Below are 22,837 nucleotides of genomic sequence, written 5' to 3'. Positions count from 1 at the left end.
CATTTTTTTTTCTTGTTAGCTGAAAGTGGGTTACTATTTTCCCAAGAGATTTTGAGAAATTCAGAATTTCCTCACCACTTCAGTGTTTGTTTTTCAACAAAATTCTGACAGTGAAAAGAAAAAACACTTGATATTTTAAAGAAAATATTTTAAATCCTGATGAAAATACTTTTATTTTCTAGAAGTTTTTCAAAATGTATGTCTCCCGAATCTAATTCTTCGCATTCTAACCCTCGTGTTCAAGAAAAACATGCAAGAATACTGATTTTACATACATACATATATACATAATACGTTTTTTAAATGAGTTATAAATAAATACTTAGAGAGTAGACTATGTTATCAGAATTAATTTTTGTTTTACATAGAAAACCAAATCATTTAACCAGAACATTTGTTTTTCAGGTCCCATTAAAAATGCAGATTTGTACTCTGTTGACCAGATCTTCGTTGACTGTAACAGGAGGTGAGATACCCAGCCCATAGGACTATGTAATTTGTGGTGAGAATTTCACTTCTGTTGCAAGCATTTGAAAACACAGTTTGAGCATTGGCTGCTTTCTTAAAAGCAAAAGTATCTCTACTGTTATTATACAAGTGGGTAAGTGGGAAGAAAAACAAAACCTACATAGTAGAAGTACTCATATTCAGAGCTTTACTTTTGCAAATATTTTGTGACTTTGTGGAACGGGAATCTTCTTTGAATCAGGCTAAATCAACCTACAGGAAAGAATAAAATTGTGATCTCAATGCCAACGTGTATTAGACAAGTTGCAACTAGTGAATGCAAAATGGAGGAATTAAAAGAAACAAAGACTACATAATCAAGATGGTGCAAATGGAATTTCAGAAAGGAAGATTTCTAGGCATTGTCACTGTTTTACATGTTTTATAGGCATTTTGTTGACTAAGGAGAGCTGAAGATGGAAAAGATAAAGAGAAATATAGCAAATTTATGAAAATTTTAATGGATTATTTTTTCCTCTGACAGAAAACATTATGGTTTCTAACCCTTTTAAGAAAGTGTCATAGCAAGTCATTAACTTTGGGGAATACTTAAGATGCTCTGGAAAAATTCTGTCTAAATAATGGAGCATAGTCAAGAATAACCTAAGAAATCATCTCTCATTTCTCTCAAGTCAACATGAAAAGGGACTTTTTCAGACCACCTAATATGATGCCTAAGACAGCATCAGAGCTCAAGGGTATCTTAACTAATCCAAATCTCCTACTGTCCCATGCTACAAGCCCTCGTATAACAATATATTTGGTGAAGAGTTATAAAAGTTTTGTGTAGTTTCAATCCCAGCACTGGTGTCTGTCCATGTAAGAAACCAGAGTAGGTGGTCTAAAATATGGTCCTCAGTTTTTATGGGGATCCTGTTTAGTTCACTAGAGCATAAAAACAATTCCTAGTGGTATTTATGAGAGTGTTTTGCATCCTAATTTGAGAGGGAACTAATGATTTCTCATTCAAGCTTAGTTTTCCTTAATTGAATGAGGTTAGAATAGGCTAGAAATTCACTATATCCCCAAGAACAATACAATACTCTGCTAAAAGGATCGATGGAATTCTTATATTTATTTTGTCAACTAAAATTGAAGGTAAAAATATTTCATTTTTTCTAATTGTTAATACTCCTACAATGCTTGCCAGATGTGGCCTTAAAGTGAAGGAGTGGAAAATTTTCTTAAAAAATTTTTCTTTAAAAAGTCTGCAGTCACACAACCTTCCATAGGGCTGTCTGCTCTGTTCCCATTCATGTTTAGATTGGATCTTTTTTCTCAGGCCTGTGTTTTTTCATCAGGTGTTTCCCGGTATCCCCACCACTGATGGGATAATCACTAAACATGAAGAAGTTGAACCTGAACTCTTGCCCAAGGAGAAACTGGAGAATCAATTTGGGGAAGTTCAGTACTGAGAGTTAATCTGTTATCTTTCCAGTGCTGATCTTGTAGCCTAGATGAAGCCAATTATCCAATCACTATTAAATGTAGATACCTCATGGAAAGAAACTGCCTTGTTATTTTGACAGTTGGAGAAACAGCTTGTTTTCTAGATTGCAAGAAGATAAACCTGACTGTCAACTCCCAGGTGTGGACTTTCAGTCTGTCTCCCTAAATGCCTCTTATCTCATTAAAAAAAAAAAAAAAAAAAAAAAAAAAAAAAGCCAGACAAACAACAAACCTACCAGATCTGATTTAGATAGAAAAAGGAAAGATAAGTGCAATTACTTCAACTGAGCTTTCATTTGAAAGGCAACAGACCCTACTGGAGAGAGATTTGGCTCCTTGCAGCCATGGAGCATTGGACTTTGAATGACCCATGCAAACAGAAACAGGTCTGATGCTCAGCTGGAGTAAATCAGCAAACTTCAGCAAGACTGCCTTAATTTACACCAGCTAAAGAACTAACCTAGGCTTTCATTAATGGTCCCTGAGCTAACCCATTTGACCAGACTGAAAAACCACAGACACATCTGTTTCCTGCCCTCCATTTCTCAACTACCACACCCACTTTTATCTGCAGTGCACTCCATGGTGTGACTCACTCCAAATACAGAGGACATGCTCTCTCCCTGCCTTCAAATTAGGAAGTAAGAGGTAGGCTGTTTTGAGGGGTCCCTCGTGGACTTTTGGGTGGAGATTCAGAGGTTCTTATATAATATGCATATGGGTGTTTTTTTTGCCATCTGAAGGATGATATTACAGGAATAATGAAAGAAAGTTGTTCTTTAGCTATATGTATTTCACATTTCTAAATAATACAGATACTCTGTACTAGTTACAGAGAAGGACTACATTTCGATGTGAAGGGCTCAAGTTACTGGGAAGAACTTCATTTAGAAGTGGCTTAAATACAATAAGAAATATAAATAATACCAGATACATTAGCTGCAGAAGAAGCCAGAGTAGTACACCATGGGTTTTGTGTGCATTTCTATATTTCTATAGCACTTTTGCGTGGTCACAGAACAAACAAAGGAGACATCCATCAGGCCATTGATCAAACCCATTGGAAAACCTACGTTTATCTTGATTAGACTGTCGAATCTGACCTTTAGATTTTTCACTTGGCTGGATACATCCAGCAGTATTTGGCAGCCTCCAGAGCACGCACTGCTTCTGCATTAGTCCCCATACAATTATCATTCAGGAACAACCAGAGGAATGAGGAGAAGAATAAATTAGACCACACCCATGATTTTTAGGTCTGGCTGTGTGATGCTTGCCAAGGCAGAGAAATAGAGTTGGGAGGACCAATATTTTCCAAAGTGCCAAGAAAAAAAAAATCAAAGCAATAGACCCATATAAATAGGATCACTTATACATCAGAACTTCTTAGCCAATGGAAATTTGGAGATTTCCCCTTGTGCTGAATGATTAACCTCACCCAATAGATGATGCTAAAACTGTAATTGGTTGTATGATGGATTACCTATCCACTAAAAGTACTTCTTATGGCATGAACAAGTTGTCCCTGAGAACTGGATCTGAACTGGTTTACAATAAGCTCTGAATGAAGCTCTTTCTACAGTTTAGGCATTAGAAACATTCCCCGTCTTGACGTATACCAGCATCCAACTTTACTTTTAACCAGCAGCAGCTATATTCACATTTGTTCTCATTTCACATCATCTCACACAAGTCCTGACCTAGATTTGCCCTTTTCTAAAATTTCATCCAGAAATTGAGAGCTCTTTCTCTGTTCTCACTACTTCTGGCATCACCATCTCTCTTTCCTGTGCTACAAACTTCATATTACATCACCACTAGCCTTCTACAGTCTTAGAAAACAGCCCCCATTTGTACTCATTAATATTTTTTATATTCTCCTCCTTGAATTATTGAGGATAAAGTTAATAACTTTCTGTACTATATGAAGATGGGGGAAGAATGGATGGAGTTGGGGCCAAGGAAGAAACACAGTTATAGCTCTGACAAGGAGTTGGCTTCTAATCTGGACCATCTGCATGTGTTCACAACATGTACAGATCTGCCATGTATCCTAAAAACCAGCTTTGTGCCTTTGTCTCTGGTTTACTCTTGCATTATCTGCAGTGATATATGGACAGTGCAGTTCATTCAGCCTTGATGCTGGTGATGAATGTGAACTCACCAAAGCAGATATACTGACAAGAACATTGACAAAATAGTGATTTATGAATTAACTGATTCTGAAATTCTTTACAATCCATCTAAGTGTAAAGCAGAAGCTGAAAGGAGCTCTAGGAAGGAGAGCATAGTACCAACTGGGATCTTAGGCACAGACAAAGGAGCTCAAGACGCATGTAGCTGCTGTTCCAGCCATAGATGTGCTTGCCAGGCAGTAATAGGCAGGATGTCATGTAGGATACAACTTGTAGCTGATTAATGTATAGCCATTCCACTATAGGAGTGGGCTGCACACTCTATGTGGATATGGCTTCCATGACAAATCCCATACTCCTGAATCGAGGAGGTTTAATCCATGCCTACAACATTTTTTCTTTCTACAGATCATTATTACGTGTACACCCATTCTATACATTTCTTTTATACTTCCACTCTCTAACTGCAATACATCATTTTGGTCTATTATCTTAAACACATTTATTTCTCAAAGGCATCAAAATTTACATAAAGAGAGGATTGGGATCTAGCTTCACAGGAACACGTGACACAGACCTTGTATTAATTTTCTTCATAGCCTCAAACAAATAATCTAATTTTTTCATTTTCCTTCTAAATATAATAGCCATATTACCATGTGTCCTATGTGTATCAGAAGAATGAGGCTAAAATTAGCTGGAGGATCGCTGAAGATGTCTAATCATTGTAATTACAGTCCCAGTGCCAGAGAAACCTTATCTAGGTTTGGATGACACTCATCATGGGAGTTTCTCTGGCTGTCACCTCTTGTTTTCCTTTCTGTTATCGCAGGAGTGCAAAGATCTTCTATTTTGGCCAAAAGCTAAAGAGCATTTGTGAACTACATACTGATATTCAAGGAAGGAAACGGTTTTTGTAATTTTTCACATATGATTCTAACTCTGGGAGAGACCTCATTGACTGTGGCTGTGTACCAGCCCAGCCATTAAAGCCATTAAATGGCATTACCACAGCTTTCCTTCCTGATTAGACTTTCTTACTCACTGGTAGTGTTCTGATCTCACAACTTCTACTCCTTCAAATAACACAATTGAAGCTGTAAAGGCTTAGGCTGGGAAAAGTTGGTCAAGTCAGGGTCTGGAGTTTGTTTATGGACAAATGGGAGATTTGAAGAGTATTTCATGGGAATGAGAAATAAAATGTGGAAAGTCTTGCTTGATTATATTAATATTGTAAGCTACTTAATTTTTCATGTATAGTGACATTTTAACTACTTCAGTGTGGTAATACTTGCTAATTATTGATTACTGATCCAGACCATTCCAAAAGGATTTCACTTCTTTTTTCTTCACCTAGTTCTGTGAATTTCATTGGAGAAATATCAAACTAATCATCTTGCCTTTAAGCATAACCAGGTTGTCCCTCTTTATAAAACAACTACAATTTTTTTTTTCCCTGCACATTTATTTCCTGTAAATTCAGTGAGTTAATAACTTTCACCCAAACTCTTTCCACAAATTCCTCCATCACCTAGAAACTGGTGTGTCTTCTGCTTGAGTTCAGAAAAGCTGCATTCTGGGTTGAGGTGCAAATGCAAATCATCTTAATGACTTCAGTGGTTCTTCAGCAAGACACTCAGCAGAATTTAACTCAGAAAGGCAGAGAGGAGTTCTAGCCAAATTATTCTCCTTCTCCATTGTCTCTGTGGATATGGTTTCTAATGCATCAAATTTGGGAAACGTTGGGCTGAAAATAGCAGGGAAAATAGAGGTTCTGTTTTCCTGGATTTTTCCTTTCTTCAAATGCAGTTTTTGGAAGTTTCTCTGATTTAAGTGGTGTATTAAATCTTTTATTTTGCCTCTCAACCCCATGACATAGATATATTCTGAGGGCAACTTTCCTCAAATATAAGCAACTACCAAAAAGCTATGGTTATGAGTCCAATACAGACAAGCATTTGAATGAGACAGTGCCTGACCCATACTTTTGTTTGCACAGTAATCTCCTCTATAATAATCTCTTGAGACACACAGGTGCCCAACTCAGATGGCTTCTCATCAGGGCAAAGTATTGCAAGGTCTTTTTGTGGTGTCAGTCACCACTGCTTTCCTCTCTCCTGCCCTTAGGCAATCCCCAGAACTCTTCTTGCAGTGCATTTTGCACACCCGTGCAGTGAACCCAAACAGGGAACAGATCCAGTGGGAAAAAAAAAAAAAGAAAAAGAAAAAGAAAAGAAAGTGATTTTTAATTTTTTTTTTTTTCTGTGTTCTTTTTTCAGCTGGATCAGTTCCTTGGTCAGGTTCAGTGAGTGGCCACACAAACATTTGTCCAGACAAAAAATGTGTGTCAGAGAGGGAATGAGAGCTATGGACATGGGGTGCAGAAGGGCAGGGATTTGGTTTAGCAGACAAGAGCATTAACACAGCACAAGTAACCACAGTCTCTCTTTCTTACCTGGGTGGTTTTCAAGCAAATGACTGAGGATTTCAAAGGTTTCAAAGCCATTCTGAAATTTTGGATTCAGAAGGACAGAGCCTACAATGAATGCATGCATATAGGCACAGCGGCACAAAGGCACAGTATGATTCTTTGTTTCCACTGAAATAATACAGTGCAGAAATGATGAATATTTCCTTATCTTGGCTCCCTTCCTGCAACTAGGGAAAAATTGGCTGGTACAGAAGGGAACACCCAGGAAAACATTTAGTGTATAGCCTGGTTATTCATTCATAGCTGTGCTACATATTTGTTGAGATCAGAAAGGTTCACTCCAAAGGTAGAAAATAAAAAAATAATATCAAAATCAAAGTAATAACAAGAATTTTAAAAAGTATTTTCCCCACTCTTTGGTGAAGAATCTAAACAAACAGAAGCCGACAAGCTGCATCTGCCACCAGCAAAGCAAGGACTTGAACAGCAAGTCCTTTCTCTTTCTGTATATATGTTATGAACCAGTGCTAGGGTGAGAGAGCAGCAACTTTAAATTGAGTGGGAAGAAAGGAAAAAGAATATCAGTCTAAGAAAAGCCACTGGGGTTAGATAAATTGCAGAGAAAAGGGAAAGGCAATTTCTGTCCATTTTAACGCCCACATGCAATAGGGAACAAGTGAAAATCAGACCTGGGGATAATTTGTGGTTGCTTTTTAAAATCTGTATCCAGGTCCAGAAAAAAAAAAAAAAAAGAAAAAAAAAGAAAAAAAAAAGAAAAGATATACAAGAAAATTAATCAGTAATAAGAAAATTCCCCCAGAAATGCCATGACAGAAAGTAATGACTTGGAAATTAAAATCATTTGAGGTAGATAGGGCAAATGTTGGCAAGTTCTCTGTTGGCATTTCATGGAAGCAGGAGATCTCATTACAAGGATGTTCCCATGGCTACAAATACAACTTCAGTCAGCACCAGCTCTGCTTATCATTACACATTTGCCAAAGATTCACTTGGCAAGGAAGATTGGCAAGTTCACTGCAGAGTTACCCGTGGGTCTGAGCTTCTTGGTCTATTATATACATTTTTTACAATAAAGATCACTTTGAGGGGCCAGCTCCTCTAAAAGCTGTAGAACTTCCCATAAAAGCAGACTCCAAGCAACGTGATGCTTTAGTCCAAATTCTTGTTCATATGTTTTGGATTGATTCAGCCTCAGCATATCAAAGAGGCCAGCTACTGAGTCCACTACCAAATGCCTAAATCTGGCTCTACCTAATTATAGTATGAACATTTTTCACTCAGTGCACTCCCTTTAACTCTTGTATCTTATCTGATTGTTAGATCAGGAATACAGCTACTGTAGACCTTCTGCAAAGGAATAAAGAATGTCAGGACTGTTTAGACAAAAGTTCAGATCCAACAGGCAGTTGGATCACAGAATCACAGAATCACAGAAACACCAAGGTTGGAAAAGACCTACAAGATCATCCAGTCCAACCATACACCTATCACCAATAGTTATTACTAAACCGTGTCCCTCAACACAAAATCCAAACGTTCCTTGAACACCTCCAGGGTCGGTGACTCCACCATGTTCCTGGGCAGCCCATTTCACTGCCTGACCACTCTTTCAGAAAAGCAGTATTTCCTAACATCCAGCCTAAATCTCTCCTGGTGCAGCTGGAAGCCATCATTCCATGTCTACATTCCATGTTGTCTACACTGGCAATGAAGGATTAATTCCATTCCTAAATTCAAGTCTTGCATCAGTTGAGAGACAATAGTTTTAAGTCTCTCAGTATGCAGAAAGTGACCAGAGGGGCTGGATCTCTTAGAAGTCTGTATCACCATCATGAAGCTGAACTCTTTTAAACCCTTCTCTAAATGTAAATCTTCCAGTCTTAGTGGATATCTTTCTACATGTTGCATGACATGTCAGTAAGAAAGCTGGGGCCACTGATGGAACAGTGTGTGGGCCTCTGTGTGCCTCATCTGTTCCAGACGTGAGGTTTCTACAGCTCTTGATAGATATTCTGGCCTCCATCTGTTCAAGCTTTAATTCAGACTTGCTGATTGTTATGAAAACCCTTGTCCTGTTAAGTATCTTCTCCATGTTCCTTGTTAGCTTTTTCATTAGCTAAGGAAGGAGGATTTTTCTCATTTTAGTCTATCCTGGCATTTTTTGCTACTGTAAAATTTTTGATAGCCACTGTGCTCTGTAGAACTGTGACAAGTCTGTTTTATCGACCATCAGATTAGGACTTGCAGACTGTGACCAGGCTTCCATGGGAATCAAAGCAAGAGGGGGTCTTGTAGTACAAGGAAGAAGAGTTTTAAACAAGCTGGTTCAAACTAAGAAGTAGAAGCATGTGGGAGAGACACACATTAGGACAGCCTCACAACAGATCATGATGTTGTTCAAAGTCTTTTGCAGGCAGCTGGACAAATGATGGTGCTTCAATAAATGTTCCTTACTTCCACAATAATGTAACAGACACTCCCAGTCGGATTGTGAAGAGTGTCAAATAATTTATGAATTGTACAGATACAGGGTGCTGTGTTTACTCCGTGAACAAAAATGGTAATGTGGGGGTTTAGGTGAAAATTTGAATGTTGCTGGCTTCAAGAATGGGGTCAAAGCTTAGCTGGAGTGCAAGGAATGAATTGGGATTCTCCAGCTGAATGAGGGCCAGCTCTCTTTTGAGACCTGGAAATGCAGAAGGGAAGGAAGTAGGTCTTTTAGCTTATACCCCTCCAAAAGAGGGCACTAGAAGCTCTTTACAACTACTCTGAAGAAAAGTTCAAGAAAGCCTGGCTCTTTTCAAATGTTTAAATCTCTCTGGAGACCCAAATAAATATATCAAAGAAATCCAGAGCAGGTCGTTTACCTAAAATGATGTGTCTGCCATTTAATTCCCATTCACTTTCAGCACTGAGTTAGCCAGAAGTTGTCACAGTCCTGGCTCAATGCAGAAGCAAGACCTAGCAGAAGGCAGCAGTGTGTTTCCCTCCCTGTGCTGCTCCTGCCACTCTCATGAAGCCTTGGCATGGGAAGATAGACCTATTTCATTTCAGGAAAAGAACAGAGAGGCTATAAATCCCGACACGGTATATTTATTGAAAAAGGAGGGTAATAACATTAATCCAGATAATGAGCTGTATGTTTCCCTGCCTCAGAAAACCTCTTAGCCAGCAGAAATAAATCCACCTGAAACTTAACAGCAAAGTAACTCCTTTTCTTTCTTCTTCTTCTTCTTTTTGTTTTTCTTCCTTCTGCTCATTGCAAATTGTCTGTTGGATTTGAAAATACAGGCAAAAGATGTGGGGCTCTGAAGAGGTTAAAGATAGTGTGGCCATGGCAGTTCCTCTTCTTTCTGGATGGAATGGAGCAACAGCAATCTCCTCTTCAATGTAGGGCTGTACATCTAAAGAACTTACACAGGTTCCATTACCAGTCAGTGGACATCTGAACAACTTGGATTTGGGATAATTTTATCTCATATCTAAGTCAGATATGTAAGTAAGGACAGGTATGTTGCATTATGAATGAAGTGTTTTCTTTCTAATACCAATAATGTAGCTTCAAGACCAGTTCAGCTATTCTCTCCACCTTAAATGTTAAAATTAAGATTAGATTAGTCATATTTCTGAATTTTGGGGGGGTCATAGAGTCATATAATTGTTTGGGTTGGAACAGACTTTAAAGGCCATGCAGTTCCAACACCCCTGCCATTGGCTGGTTGCCAACCACTATAACAGAGTTACTGGATCATAGGATGGGAGTCTTGATGGGGTAAGACATTTTTCTACTATAAATTGTATAATGCTTCATACATAAATATGGAGAACTATTAAGCTAGATCCCTAAAGATTTTATTGTAAGGGATGACAATGATGACAATGTCCTACTTAAAATTATCTTAAATAGAGGCATTTTTAATCTTCTCATGATTATAAACTATTGTCATGTTACTCATCTCTTTTACCCTTCTCTGTCTGTCAAACCAATCTTCACGTCCTGTAGAATTTCCAAGCTTTACTTTCTGCTCCCTGTTGCATGAAATTTTGGTAAGCAGAAGCATTACAGGAAATCATAACTGTTACATAAAAGAGTTCATTTTTCTCCCAGTATGGAAAATTTTTCTGCAACTGAACACTTACATCTTCTGAAAACATCTTATAGCAGGTACCATAAGGAGAAACCAGTGTTGCCAAAACGGATGCCTTAAGAGAGGATCCTAAATATTTATCCACTAAAAATATCCCATTCTGTGTTCTAGTGATGTTGAAAGAAGCTGAGGAAAGGGAAAGTGCTCATCATTTTGGACAATCAGGCAGCTTATACAAATTTGGCAACTTTATGACCATGAATTGCCAAGACAAGCGTATCATTTGGTCTTCCCCATAGTATTAGAAGTGGTTTCTTATAGAAGATTGTTTATAGCTAAGAAAATTCTTTCTATATTCTTAAAATCTGAGACAGGATTTCATTGAGAAAATGTGTTCCAAGTCTATCATTTGTTGTTTGCATTATACCAACCTTTTAGGAACCTAAAGTACAATGTAGCATTTATAAGGCATGAGAGTTCTGCATGTTCTCATGTTTTTCTGTGTTCATCTTCCATCTGTAGGTACTTATTAATGATTTCATAATGAACTGTTCATGTTCAGCTATTGAATCTTCTGAGTGTAGAGTTTTTCACATCAACAATTTTGCCAAACTGAAAATCTTTCTTCTCGAGATCTACATTTTACATGCATAAATTTAAATTTTTTAATCTTCAAGGCTCAAAATGATCTCACTGCGACCTTGCCATTATTTTAATTGACCAAATTAGAATCTGAAGTTCCTGTGAGATTTTGAACTTTTGTTTGCTGCTCATGATGATCATTTTTCCTCTGTTTTTAAAATGACTTAATTCACTCTTCAAAAATATGCTACCTGCTTTAGCAGGGGGGTTGGTCTCGATGATCTCTAGAGGTCCCTTCCAACACCTACAATTCTGTGATTCTGTGATATTCTGAATTTAAAAAATTCCTGACACAGTGCAGATTGCACACACATGAAGATTTCTGATTTCAAGCATTTCATTCGTCACTGTTTTTTATCAGGTTATTCTCTGACTACTCTTATTTATTTAATTTGGTTATGAATGAATTCATTTATCTATGAATTAATAGGGACATACTTCCAGAGAAAGGTTGGCTGATCTCTCAGGGCATGACAGGGTGGAACCCCAGGTGCTGTGGTGAAGACTTGTTCCCATGTCTGCTAACCTCAGCTGAAATGCCTGAAGCACCAGGTTATAAAATCATAGAATCACAGAACCACCAAGGTTGGAAAAGACCTCCAAAGTCATCCAACCATTCATCTACCACCAATATTTCCCCACTAAGCCATGTCTCTTAGCTCTGCATCTGAACAGTTCTCAAACACCTCCAGGGATGGTGACTCCACCACCTGCTTCTCATTGTGAGAAGAAATTGTTCCTACTGTCTGACCTGACCCTCCCCTTGTGCAACCTGAGGCCATTCCCTCCAGTCCTATCTGTATTTATGCAGGAGAATATGCCAACCTCCAATATAATGACAGAGGAGGCTCATTATTACAGATAATGTCCTAATGACTGGAAAAAAAAAAAAGAAAAAAGAAAAAAGAAACAATCATTTCCCCCAGATTTCTATTTCTTGAATGTTGCAAACTTACTGAACTCAATACTGTTATATACCTAAATGTCCTGTATGTTCAGGCCTTCTTTTATTTTGACATATTGTAAATCTTATGGTCTTTATTTTGAGGCTGCTGAATTTCATGAGACAAGTGTATTTTGTATGAAAATAAATATATTAGCTTTTATAATATTATAGTTCACTATTTTGTGAGTTTTACTGAAATAGTCATGCCCTCCAGAGGTAAAAGCATATTTCTTCAGTACTGTTTGTGTTCGATGTATTTATACCCTTTGGAAGGTGATCTGAAGTTTACGAACAGCCCTGTCCACCAGTCGTATATATTAAAATAGTTAAATAAATGAAAACAGATGAACTTTTTGTACACAATAAATCCCATAGCTAAATATATTCTTCTTATATTCTATGTATTTATTCTTGTTGTGACTTTTGGAAAAAAATAATCATATCATTAAGTGAATGATTTGGACTACAGAGTTTTTCTGTGGTAGCTTGCTTTTGAACTGTTCTCTTTAAGTGTCTGGCAACACAAAAAAACATTTGACCATGTTAGTTTCTTTTCTCTTCTTGAGTGAATGACAAGCATTTCAGCAGCATTTTCAGTTCTTTTCTTCCTTTACTTTGCTAGTGGTTTGAAGTTAGACATTTTTAATATATTTCTCTGTCTGCTTATGGACCATGAATGGTCCCTGTAGTACCTCTGACCCACATCTCAGACATGCCCTGTGTGTTACTAGCATAATATGCACTCTGTAGTAATAACCAAAAAATGTCATATCTCTATTTTCTTTTAGTTTCTTTAATTCACTTATTAGTCTTATTTTCAGGGCTGTTCTGTCAACACATAGAGAGCAAAGTCTCTATTAGAGGAACCAGGGAGGGGCATATTCTCTTATTTTATTATTACTGTTATTATTTTTGACCACAGCCGTCAGAGGGAAATCATTAGAGGAAATCAATTCAGGATGTGAACAAAGCAAACGTTTTTAATAACAGACTTTTTACGACTCATTGTTCTCTCCAGTTACTCTGGCTGAACAGGCTGTTTGTCAAAGGAAAGCACACCTTCAAATACAAAAAATGTAAAAGGCCACAAAAGTCCTCATGGCATCATCTTGACCACTTACATGCAGTGGCTTTTTCTTATCTCTTGGCTGCAGTGAAGCAAACTCTGGATGAGAAAAGGGTTAAGTCCTACACATCGATTGAGGAATAAAACAATATGTTAAATCAACTAATTAATTAATTAAATAAATAAAAATATCATTTTAAAAGATGCTTGTCTCATAAAAAGGGCAAAATAGAATAATGTGCCTTGAAGCCAAACAAACATGATGATTACCTATTCTGGATAATTTTAATTGTCCTCTTATGCCCAAGACCTCATATTCCTTGAGAATGATATCTCATTTTGGAATTTTGGTTATTTACGTATTACTGTAATGTTTGGATCACATTTATTATGTGGAATTCTAATGATTTTTCTATGTGTATATCCTCATAGGAGTTGTATTAGGATTTGTTTCACCAAATGCTGCTTAACTTCTCCCTGAAGGTAGCTACTACATGAAGACCTACAAGAAAGACTGAACAGAACTACTTAATTTCTAAGTATTTTTTTTTTTTTTCTGAGCTGGTGGATGCATTGGAGGGAAAGCCAAACAAAACCAAACCAAGACAAAACAAACCATTTTAAAAATAAGGTAGAATTTGACTGGGAAAAGTGAACAAAGGAGATGCCATCACTTCTTAGCTGTGACTGTTTTCTGGTCTGTCAGAGGTGCAAAAGTGCATTAATTTCATCCCAGTAAAGACATCTAATATGGAAGGATGAATTCAAGTCTATGGATGCTTAACCTACCCTGCTCTCTAGAGGTAGATCTTAGATGAATTAATCATTATGGGTGTATGACATCTGCATAGCTGAAGCTAAGTGAGTTGAAACCCACTCCAGTTCTGTAGGTACAGATTTTATACCTCAGTTATTGAATGGGAGAAAGGAAAAATTGAGATGCAGCGGTAAAATATTTATAGCTGAGCAGAAATTACATTTTTCCAACAAACAAGTAAAAGAATGCCTCTTTACTTTTGTATTAAAAACAAAAAAAAATTGGTCAGAAATTACAAAGTTTGGCCAGAAAATCTCAGTTCTGTTTGATAAAAAAATGGAAATAAATAGAACAGATCTGAAACCTACTCAACAGTTGTTGTGAACACACGTAAGAGTGGGAGGGTGGGAGAAGAAGGTACAAAATGTCTTTTCACCAAGAGGATGTGGAATAACTAGCTCCATGAACCTGCAGCGCTTGATTCATTTGCAATGACTTGATTCTGTATTTCTCACATCCTGTCTGAATACATTAACTATTGTCTGTTTTTTCTCACACTTTTTCTTCCTGTGCTGCCAATCAGATATTCCATCCTTGACTGAATAAATTACAATAAAGCTGAAACCACTGTGTTTGTTGAAGAAAACAAAACAAAACAAACAAACAAACAAAAACAGATTGTAATGAACATTTACTAGTTAATAAAGCTGGTATTTTATTACATTTTTGTCTTGCTGAATAAATGTAAATACAGGCTGTGAGCCTCCGTTCAGAAGTGGAGTATGCAGAGACAATCCTCTTAAGCAGAATGTAATTTTTTGTTCCACTGAATATTAAAAATATCTGTGGATAGAAAATGCTTATTTTGAAACTCATGAGTTTTGTTTAGAGCTCTTTCTTCTGTCATGAAAGATATTTTAGAAATAAGTAATTTGATAACAGTGCTGCATAATTTAAGTTTTTGGATGGCATATCTGAGTTGGATGCTAGCCTCCAGTGATGTAAGAGACAATATCTGAAAGGGAAGGAGGAAGAAGGGAAATAACTGAAGGAAATTAATTTGGCAGGAAAGGAGAAAAAAAGAACAAAACCACAAAACATTTTTGATCCATAGAAAGACTCGATGGTCAAGAATGGACAATGAACAGAACCAAAGATATAAAAATGATCTTGAAGTAATATGAAATTATAGCAAGACTGGGAAAAAGTAGTTTGTTCTGAGAAGAGAATCTAGGGGAAAGCAATTTATCAGTGTGAAAGAAAAACATTAATACCAGATCAAGAGAAGATAGAGTAACCAGAAGAGAGAGATATGTGAAAAGAAGGAAAGAAATAAATGTCAAAAAAGTCTTCGGAAAAAAAATTATGAAGAAAGAGATCAATCTTGCCACTTTTTTAAGATCCTTTCCCTACTGCATCTGAATGATTTCCCTTCAGGACTTCATTTTTAGAAAGGAATTTATTTTCTTTCTTAGGTCTTTGTGGCTGAGAAGCTGAAAGCAGGGAGGGGAGACCTTAACCATCTGAGTCATACGCAAATGTGAGAGCTAAGGCTGAAAGGAATTTCATCTCTGATCCTGTGGGGCGTGGGGGAAGTCTCCTCATTGTTTAGTTGAAATAACATTTGCTAAAGGAAAATAGAATGCATCAACTCCTGTTTGTTAATAAGGTCCCCTCCTTGGGTAATAGCGTCACAACCTGTGACATCCAGAATTGTGAAGTACTTCTCAACTTACAGATGAGGTTCAGTCCAGGGAAAGGTCTACGTTCTTGTGTGACTTCAATTATTAGCGTCAAACCTTCGTTCATCAGGTGTAAAGGTCTTGTGCATGGGAACACTACACACTGAAGCTTAATCCTTGCTGCAGTAGGAGAAGAAAACTATTAACTCTCATCAATCGCATGGTCTCTTTTAGGACACCAAAAAGAGGCTTGGTATGCACTTTGCCAACTTCCAAATGTAATTTAAATAGTTACAATTAGTGCATATGCATAGATTGACATATGTATATAAAAGAGAGAGACAGAAGGGTTTCCTTATTTTAGGAATCGAAACCAAACCCAAGTTCTGCATATCCTAATTCTTCCTTGAGACCTACTTTCAATGAAATTATTTTCCCAATTGGTCATTGAAATAGAAACATGCCATTTCTGTATATTCTTTTTTAAAGATTGGGCAATGAAGCTACATTTTTAATAATAACAAATATTATCAGAAAACTTTCATGGGCAACTGAACTCAATCATCCACACTCTTAAACTGTCAATAATGTCCTTATTATGTTGTTGGCCCACATCAACTGTCGATCTACAAAATTAATTCCTGGATCTGATTTGGGAATCAGATGAGGCAGAAAAAGTCTTAACTAAGAGTGTGGATGTGGTCATCTCAAAGATAGAAGGAAAGAAATCTCAGAGGATGCACACTACCCCTGGTTATTTTTTTCAATGCCAGAAAATATTTCTTAGTATAGATATGTCTTAATTTATGGAGTTCCTGAAGATGAAAAATGATTATTTCTTTGGCAAGACAAACTCACCTAATTAATGAGAAATCAAGAGAGGAAGGAAGGAAGGAAGGAAGGAAGGAAGGAAGGAAGGAAGGAAGGAAGGAAGGAAGGAAGGAAGGAAGGAAGGTAGTAAGGAAGGAAGGGAGAGAGGGAGGGAGGGAGGGAGGGAGGGAGGGAGGGAGGGAGGGAGGGAGGGAGGGAGGAAGGAAGGGAGGAAGGGAGGGAGGGAGGAAAACTTGCAAGTATTTAGGGCAGCCTCAGCAAGAAATTAATGTTATCCCTATCCACATAATGTTATCAGCCTTCTCATATGCACATTGCTAGTTAGTATGGTGTCACCATAGTGACATTTGAAATAGACAACCCAGTTTTTTTCTTCACTGTTCATGAACAATTTTCCTTTAAGCATCTCCACTGTAGAAACTTACAATCATCCTGTAGATACTTACAATCATCCTAGACTCTATAAAGAACTAGGTGCTTGTAGACGATCTAGCTTATTTTCATATCTACCTTTGGTTGAAACTAATTATACCCAAGAAATACGCATTTCTTCCCATAGCTCAGGTATAAACACCTGCATAACAGATTTAAAAGATAGCTGAGATAAATTTTGATCCAAAACCTAACACTTAAGTCTCACCTCTTCTTTCAGATGATATTAATTATGTCTTGGCCTTGTTTGACTCTATTCTTCTTGAGGAATGAAATTTAGAACTCAATAGATTCTCAATAAATTCATTATAATTTTGGTCAGAAGATAAAAATCCAAATAGCCAAATTCCTCACCTACAATGACTACAAAATGTTTATATATGATTCTACTCTTACTGTAAGAGTAATTTATTTAATTTGTTATCTCAAGGTGTAGAGAGATTTTTATCTCTTTCAGAAGAAAAGTCCTGGAAGTCATGGACATAAAAACGTGTATCTATACAAGCATCATGTGAGTTGTGTAGCAAATTGTTTTGCAGTAAGAAAGTGACAACAATATGCTTATTATTAGACCTCCTTCACTATGCACGCTTCCGTATTTTTCCCACTGAGACCAAAAGCATCTTACTGTGCCAGGCTGGAAAGGGAGAAATTTTGAGAGGATTTGGAAGGAAGGAAGGAAGGTCTTGAAGTCTTGAAGATAATCACAGAAATACAGAACTGAAAGTGGTGGAAGAACTTCTGGAGATCATCTAGCCCAATACTCTGCTAAAGCAGGTTAGCAGTTTCTCTCCAGCAGGTTGCACAAGTAGCTGTCCAGACAGGTCTTGAATATCTGCAGAGAAAGAGACTCCATCACCTCTCTTGGTAGCCTGCTCCAGTGCTCAGTCATTCTGATAGTGGAATGGGAAAGGAAAGGAAGGGAAGGGAAAGCAAAAATAGAAAAGACACTGAGAAGACATGGAAGACTGGCAGTTGCTGTCTCTATTCATCCCACTAGGAACATCATATCTGCCTTTCTCCCCATCTTTCACAAGGCTGAGCTTGATGGGGCACAGGCAGAGAAGTCCCTAGGAGTGATTCACATCCCTGTCTGTGAAGGTGCTTGCTGCCCTTTTTAGAGCAGAGAGGAAAAGTAAACAAAAACAAGGCCTGTTCAGTTTGAAGCTGAGCTGGAAAATGTTACCACCTGCTGAATTGACATCACCCTGACATCACAGGTTACTAGTGCCAATTTACACACAAGGCCTTTTTTCCTCCCTTTTTTTCCTTCTCTCTTTTTTTTTTTTTTTTTTTTTTTTTTTTTAATTTCTAACCTCTATTCTTCATCAGAGTCACCAGTCCTCTCACTAGTACCCATTTTTTTCTTATGGTGTCAATGTTATTATGGCTTCGGCACTCCATATACTGGTTGGACGTGGGAACTGACCTTCAAGTAGAAAACAGCAGTGAGAATTAACCAAGAAGCCATTCAACTATGTGCCAAGGATCTTTCTGCTCAGAGCTTCTTGGCTTTCTCATATTCTTTCTCTGGAGATGATCAAAGTGATAAAGCTTATCAGTGAAGCCAAGATTCCTCGAGTGTCCTCTGAGGAGGACAAAGATGAAGCCAAAAGGAAATCCGGAAATCCTGGAGGAGCCTTCCTGAGTACACAATGATCCAAAGCTCTGTCTTCAGTATTTCAGATTAGCAAAGAAATAGTGATTGCCAGGGATGATTTTGCCAGTAGATCTTCCTTGGATTGCCTTTCAACCAGCTACAGTATTGGAAGGAAGCCACTGCTACTCCCTTTGGTGCTGATTAGGCAAACAAATATCCTTAGAAGAGTGTAACTGCATTTTACTCTGTCTCCAAGTAGCTAATGTCTGAGGGAGAGATTATGTAGAACTTAAAAGTGATGTCAATGTAGAAATATCAGTTTATTGTGGTCCAGGATGTTAAATTGTGCTAATTAATGTAGGAAAGGGATACCTAAGTAACTGCCTCTATGCTTAGTCTTGTTTTTAAATTCACATTTAGATGTACTGTGGTGCCTGCGTTTACCTGATTTTTCATAAAATTATTGAGAGTGAGAGAGATTGCTGAAGATAAATCAATCTTGCTTCAACCCCACATGGATATACTATTGAGCCTCCCAGAAAGGGAGATTGACCCCAGTTGGGTCCTCCAGCAAAATGGTACTCTTAATTTGACTACACTTAGGACTGCATAAATAGTAATTAATATGAGAAGGCTGAACAATTCTGCCACATCAGAAGGAAATCTGCTAGAGAAAACAGATTTTTTGGTGAAAAATAAATATAAATAAAATAGAGTTGAACTAGATATCATTTCTGTCACACTGTGTTCAACTGTAGATGCCAGCACTCACATAAGTACGCATACGTGTGTACACATGCATATGCAAACACCCAATAGAAAGTGATCCATTTCTTTATAGTGATTTATTTAATGCTTTTCTTTCTTTTCTTTTTTTTTTTTTTTTTTTTTTCATTTGCAAGTCTAGAAATCTTAATTCCTTCTGATCAAGGAAGGAAATTCTCATGCTAGAACAGAGACATTAGTGCACATCCTAGGCACAGTGTGCAGCTATTAAAATTTTTCCTTTTTTTTCTTTTTCCTTTTTTCTCCTCTTCCTTTATTCTTTCTCTTTCTTTTTCTTTTTCTTCTTTTATTCTCTTCCTTTATTCTTTCTCTTTTTCTTTTTCATCTTTTTTTCTTAATCCTTCTTTTTCCCTTACTTTTTATTTTTCACATTTTCCTCTTCCTTGTCTCTTCCTCTTAGCTCTCTTTCTCTTTCTCCATTTCTGACCAAATTGGTTAACATTTAATAATTCTGTTCTTGTTTTTCCAAATTAATTATCTAAAAGTTTTATACACCCAAAGTATTTCAACTTTTTTCTCATCTTAAATTTCATTTTCAGAACAGAGGAGGAAACATCAAATTGTATTTTTTATCCACATTTCAAATTCTAGTAACACGTGGGTCTATGTGCCTATCAATTTTTAGTGTTTTACAGATTTTCCTGAGACGATAAGAAAGAGTACAACTCGGGTTTGTAAAACACTGCAATGCTAAACACATCTTTGGATTTAATCAGTCAATGGCTGTGTTGCTACACAGTTTAGGAGAGCTGACATTTCAGTGCTTTAACACACCTGCTTTAATCCAACCTGATTTAGAGCTGAAATCTGTGGATATGGGCAAAGGAGGAGAAGGACAAATTTGGGGAATTTTCTCTCTGTACACTCTAGAAAGAGCCACGTTGTCTCCAGCCTGCAAAGGTAGTAGCTGCACTAGATTGAAATCTTGAGCCCTGGTCCATGATCTCCCAGGCTATTTAATTAAGACCCAGTCCCAGCACTATTATTGGTGTGCATCAAACAGCCATCTCACTTGCAATGTGTAGCATAGATAGTATTAATATCATTATCATTATTGTCATTAACTACAAGGGCTAATTAAGCAGAGTAACAGCAATTTCAGACATAGTGCCACGTGATGACATAGCTGCCTATATGGAAGATTATTTTATTTCTGCAGACATTTTAACAGCTGAAGGACAGGATGACCCATATCTTTAATTGAAAGAGTTAAAAGTCAGTGATACTGGCCCTTGATGCTGTGATATTAATTTATTATTGTTTCTGTTATTCTCATTACTGTAACACCAATGTCTATGTAGTTGTATTCCAAGGAAAGTTTGGCACCCTCTGAAATACAGTAGCATTTAAGTGCTTGACATGTTACTCCTTTTTTCCATAAACATCTCATGACAGTGTATGACTGGACTCTGATCAACAGGACCGACTCAATTTGATCTTAATTTGTTCTCCAGACAAGCTATTAGGTATAGTGCTGGAAGCAGAAAAGATAATAGGAAATCAATGGTTCAGACCTCCACCATCCCCAGGATATATAACAAAAAGAATCCCATTTTTCCTATCTGCTGGAGATCAAAATGTCCAGGGAACAATTGGACAAAAAATAATAGTGATAAATGGGAAGAAATCAACCAGAGAAAAAAAGCCCAGCCATCTAGTTCTCAGTTATGTTTCCATGTGAATGAATTGTGAGTGAAGGATATTTCCCTTTTCCTCCACCCTCCTCATAAACCAGCCAACAAGCCAACTGAGACCAGTTAAGGGACTAAAAGCCCCAAGCCAGCAAGTTTTCCAAGCTAATGCTTTGCTACTTAAGCCTCAGGGAGAGCTTTTTCAAGCTGACAATATGAAAAACAAAATAAATAATTTAAAGAAAAAAAATCAAAACAAAACAAAAACAACAACAAAACACATGATAATGTCTTACATGTATGTAGAACCTACTGTCCCAAAGAATTTCAAAGCATCTGACGGACAAGGCACAGGGAAGTGCCACCACCTGTTCAATGGGATCCAGTAGTTTGTTAACTGTGAAACAGCTTTCTTCCATAGTTCAGGACATGAAATAGAGTCTTGCTGAACCTGATAATCTTATGCTGTCAGCTCCTTTCCTGAAATTTACGATGGGGGTTTGCCTGTGAGAGATTGCCTCTAACTGAAACTGCTGGAAAACCATAGGAGTAGACACATACTGCTCAGATTAAAACACTTTACTTTCTTCTCTGTTTCTGCACCTTTGGTCAAAAACAATCCAGTATGAAAGCATTGCTTTTAAGACTTGCAGATATACTGATTCAAAGCAAAGGAGTGTTTTTTTCCCTGACTTACGTGTTACGCTTTCATGTAGAAACAAGGATGGCTTTGGAGATCTCCCGCCAAACTTCTGGCTAGATCCAAGCATGTCTGGCTTTGAAGGACCAGAAGAACCACATAACAGAGCAGTTTTACTCACTGTTCCCAGGCTCGGTCCAGGTCTTTACAGTAAGAGGCACTGTCCCACCAATGACCTTCATGCTGTTACAAAAGATACACCCTTGCTAGGGTTGAGGAATCTTTAAGTATCCGATTTTAGGTCAGCCCTCGAGCTTTCTAAATAGAATCTGCCAAATGTCTGCTACGGCATAATTAGTGAGTCTGTTGGCCCTGCCAAAGCCCAGATTTAGTTTCTTGAGAGGTATAATTCTGTGCTAAACACCAGCCACAGAAGTTAGAGCCCAATGGGCAAAAAGATGGAGAAAACAATTACAAATCATTTATAAACAATAAAGTCACGCAGTCCAAGAATCAGGCAAGCTTGGGATGTCACCTTTTTGTATTATTATTCAGTGGGGAAAAAAATGCAGACAAAAGCCAAGAAGATCATCAAGGAGTATTTGCATTCCAATAACAAGCTCTTTGGTCCTATCACATTGACTGAACTCTTCCATTCAAAACAAGAGTATTCCACAGGAAGACTACTTCATTTGGACCACAAAGCTGTTTTGTCTGTTGGGAAACCTAACATTACACCACTAAGTTCACTTTTCAGTTTCCAGAAAGAGAGAAAGAGTGAAAGAAAAGGAGAAGGAGAAAAAAAAAAAAAGTAAAAGGGATGTGTCTTTGCCAGACAGGAAAGTATAAAAGTCAACATTTCCATGAAGACTAAACAGGTGGAAACTAATCAAGACAGAGAGAGAGCTGGAGAATGAAAGGGAGAGTTAAGGGTTCATGACTAATTCTGCTCTGTTTCAGGTTGCCTGCAGCTGCCTGAGTAGTGAGGTTTACGACCAAGGTCAAGCTGCTCATTTCGTCTGACTTGTATCCAAAACAGCAATGTAATGAACGTTTGTGTGTGTGATGAATATAGTAGGTATAAAATAAAATGTGAAACCTGACAGCTCTGAAGATTAATTCTGTTAATCAACTGGGCATGCAGGTCTACTTCTGTTCAGCTTCAAGTCCACTCTATTCTCTTTACCTCTACT

The sequence above is a fragment of the Meleagris gallopavo genome, chromosome 6 (genome assembly GCF_905368555.1).
Source record: "Meleagris gallopavo chromosome 6, MGAL_WU_HG_1.1, whole genome shotgun sequence".
NCBI lineage: Eukaryota > Metazoa > Chordata > Aves > Galliformes > Phasianidae > Meleagris > Meleagris gallopavo.
This window is presented reverse-complemented; position numbering follows the sequence as displayed.